Source organism: Somniosus microcephalus, unplaced genomic scaffold (assembly GCF_052327205.1).
Source record: "Somniosus microcephalus isolate GS21.2 unplaced genomic scaffold, FLI_Smic_1.0 unresolved_chr1, whole genome shotgun sequence".
In the NCBI taxonomy this organism is placed as follows: Eukaryota; Metazoa; Chordata; class Chondrichthyes; order Squaliformes; family Somniosidae; genus Somniosus; species Somniosus microcephalus.
Window position 1 is genome coordinate 51,385,572 of NW_028225179.1, and position 4,040 is coordinate 51,389,611.

The window sequence follows — 4,040 nt, forward strand, 5'->3', positions numbered from 1 at the left end:
TAACTGCGGGCACACGTGACAGAGCATTGGTATTGGGAATGTAAAACTGCTGTCGCCAATACTCTCCTTACCTGAATCAAACAAAATGCAATGTACAATACATGATAAATCCATTTCACTTTTGATAACCAGTTGATTCGGTCTGCATTCTAGACAGAATGACTCTTACGTCTAGAGGTATGAATCTCGCTTTGGGGATTGTAGATTGAAATTTGCGACCGGTCCCGCATGACTTCAAGCCTGCCGCTCACCCACAAAGCAGCGCAAACTGACGGATCCAGAAACAACTCATAGATAGAGAATCAAAGATAAGCGAGACCAGAGGGACTGGCAATTCCTGTAACCCAGGGGAAATGCTTTGGCTCCGTGGCTTAGTTGGTTAAAGTGCCCCTTTAGTAAACAAACGTTTCTGGCGTGGACTCTCAGCTTTGTTGTATAATTTGTGATATTAAGGAACAAAATAATACTGTTTCTGGAAACCACGCTCACAAGAGCATGGAACTATCAATTTTAATAAAATTACCAGCATTTTTTTGAAAAATTGGTGTAAACCTTGGATCTGAGGAGAGCTCATCGACCTGAAATGTTAACCCTGTGTTTCCCTCTCCACTGATGATCCCGGACCTGCGGAGTGTTTACAGCATTTTCTGAATAATTTCATTTCCAGACACGGTAGCATTTTGCATTATCTTTTATCCTTTCATTATCAGAAACAAGATTGTGACTGGACAATTGAAACTTTAGATTTGGTAAGCGTTGGTGGTTCAGGAGCAAAATTCACGCCTGTATCGTGGGAAGCATGGGTTCTGATACCCGGCTAATGCAAGGGTGAGCTTCTTACTAAAATACAAAAGCAAAATACTTCGGATGCAGGAATTCTTACTTAATCATTTTGTTTAACATTTTAAATTAAAGAAGTTTCATGAAATGCAGCACAAAAAAGATATTTTACTCAACTTTCCATCCTTCTGTTTTCAAGGAAAAGAGTAATAATTTGAGTTAAGGAAGGGAAATCCATTCCATCACATCCGTAGGACAAACGTCAGGAAACAGCTCTGAGCTTCCACAAGGAGAGAGACGCTGAGAGCCGAGCGAGAACGGAGAAGGATTGGGAGGAAGGATTTGGTGAATAGGCGGTTCGAGCCCGAAGCTGCGGTAATATTTTGGGGATTTGAGGTGGGTTGCATGGTGTTCTGAATTCGGCACCCGTGGGAACATTTCAAAAGCCAGCTTCTCACCTTCTTTCAGCGCTAGACAAAGCAGCCCTGACTAATATTCAGGGCAGAGGGTGTTTCAAGAAGATTGACGCTGAATGTAAGTTTATCCCAATTCAGGCGAGCTCATGGGTGCAGAAAACAAAATGTAAAGGTCCTGCATTGGCCAGAATCAAACACGGGTGTAAGAAGTCCAATGAAACACCGAGTCGGACCCTTTAACTTTAGTCAGTTGTTTTGTTTTCAGTTGCTCCTGTGAAGCTCTGAGATGTAGAAAGATAGGGTTAAAACGACGCGAAATCACATTTTTTAATGGAAAGCATTTATGTTTTCTACAATGTCGATTGGCTGTAAGAAGCTGAGTTTTGACTAAACTCTAGTGGGTTTCGACCAGAATTTGAAGCTGGGGTCTATCGCAATTCAGCTGTGATACGCCTAAACTGATAATTATATCCCTAGACCAACGAGCCGCCGATATATAAGTGTGAAACTCAATAAGTATTAGAATCTCAGACTCTGACGGTACTGAAGTAAGCTGTCTCTGAGAGTGCTTGCTAATTAGTCCCACTCTCCATAGACCTACAAGTGTTTACCCTTTAAAGTATATATTGGTAACTTGAGACATGACATAACCTAAATTAAGCAGGCTTGGGAGCAAAAGGTGAATTTGCACATAACGTAAAAGGTGAATGTCAAAAGAACCGCAGGTGCCAAACTTTTAACACAAACGACGAGGATGGGATTCGAACCCACGCGTGCAGAGCACAATGGATTAGCAGTCCATCGCCTTAACCACTCGGCCACCTCGTCTCCCCTGACAGGTATTCCATTTACTGCTTTTTGTATCCAAACAGAACTAATCTGCAAAAGAAAGTTCGCTTCACCATTTGTCCTGCCCATGCAGCCAGATCTACAATATTGAAAATGTACAATCAGCTCTGTAAGCAAAAGGACTTCCGTTAATTCAGGTGAGGGACTGTCAAAAATGGTCGCTTTGATGTCAAATTCAGAACAGAGAAGAAAAAGTTTGCCATCGTCAAGAAGTTGTGGGGAGGACTGTGAGAAAATCCAGGGCAACAACTCATATAAAGGAGTGGATTTAGGAAAAAATGGATATATTTCGAATTTAGCGAGCTGGGTTCGCACCTGCGCAGGGAAACCCAACGCAACTTCGAACACAACACCTTAACAACTCGGTCATCGCAGCTGAAATCGCACTCCTTTAAAAAAGACTAACACACGGAATGATCCGGGACTGTGATCTCACACATTTTAAATAGGCACACAATGATCCGTGACTGACAACAATCCCGATTGCAATTAGCAGCGAAATCAGACGCTTTATCCATTAGGCCAAAGGAAATTCCGTGTGCAATCCGGCTATTTTGCTTCCGACGGCCGGCCCTGCTTTCGCAATGCTTGTCTGTCGAGCGGTCCTGCCGGTCTGACTGTATCGACTGGTTTCAAAGCACCAATTTAGATTGGTGCGAATGGGACATGTGTCCGCAGGAACAACGATTGTCGCAGAGCAAACTTAAGTTTGCTGAAGTTAAGTAGTTGAAAGTGAATGTTAGATTAAGGTAATACCTCAGGAAAGTGGTAAAGAAATGGAAGGAGAAAAGAAATGGAGGGCTATTGATTGCGGAAGGAAAAAAAGCTGGGAGAAGAGGTGGGTTTGCAATATGGATCATCAAGCTCAGGCAGGTGAGAGCGAGGGGTTTTGAAGGAGTAATTAGGTTCTCACCACCAACAAATAATATTTGTTTCATGTAGTAATGATTGATTTCTTGTTGCGTTCTATCAGCAGGTGCCACAGAGAACAAAAGATATACAGCAAGTTACACCGTGATTGGGATTCCAACCGAGGTTGCTGCGGGCACAACACAGGGTACTGGCCATTATCCGATCATGGTGCCACACACCAGCTGCTGTTCTTCTGCTCTGTCCACAGCAAAGTAACGCACGGCACCGCTTAGAAAAGATGGATATTTGGAGAAGTCCAAAATCAGCACTGCCAGAAATTGTGACAGTGGTGGAATTCGACCCATTTCCCACAGCGACTGGAGCCTTTATCCAGAGTGGGAACTAATGCAGCCGCAGATATATTTAAAAGGATTGTAGTCCTTTCACACGAGAAGAAACTCACCCCTGGAGAGTCATAATGAAGAAAAAAAAGGCCCCGCTGGGAGTCGAACCCAGGATCTCCTCGCTTAGTAGATAGGTGCTTTTCGCCTCTATTCCCTCGTCTCTCTCTTCTTCCCACTCAGACAGACAGACAGACAAACTCTATTATATATATATAAATTATTTCAACTTTTCTCCAAACAACTTGCACTCCAGCTAGTAACTAATAAACAGAGAAGTCAAGCAGTGAAAGGTTATTTGTAGAAAGGGTTGTGAGACTGTGGAATGCACTGGCCCAGAGCAGCAGATTTCAAACAAGGTATAAACACCGGCAGGGTGTGGGAGGAAGGGGAGAGAGAGGCAAGACAACCACAGGTAGGATCACATTGGAAGTCACTGGCCCCGAATCTGCTTTAAATTCCCCCACTATATTTAAACACATATAATGTCATATTCATACATTGATGCCTTTGAGCAATATATAATTTGTAACGAGGTCGCTGGTCTAAAATAACTGCTTTATATATTTGCATCCACCCGCTGTGTTTAGGCTGAATATTTATCTCCAACCTAGAATCAGCTTATAATCTAGAGACAAGGTCTCAGCAGCCGGCGGGCAGGCAGCAGAGGTTGAGGCTGATCTGTGTCATGTGGGAGCAGAACACAATATTCCTGCTGTTTATTTTCATTATCCTGCACAAT

At 43.1% G+C, this 4,040-nt stretch overlaps 1 non-coding gene across 1 annotated transcript; it reads right to left on the reverse strand.

Moving 5' to 3' along the window:
* Positions 1–1,942: 1,942 nt before the first annotated feature.
* On the reverse strand, positions 1,943–2,024 carry trnas-gcu (transfer RNA serine (anticodon GCU)). The gene has a single exon. It is a non-coding gene; the product is annotated as a tRNA-Ser (tRNA).
* Between the last annotated feature and the right edge of the window lie 2,016 nt (positions 2,025–4,040).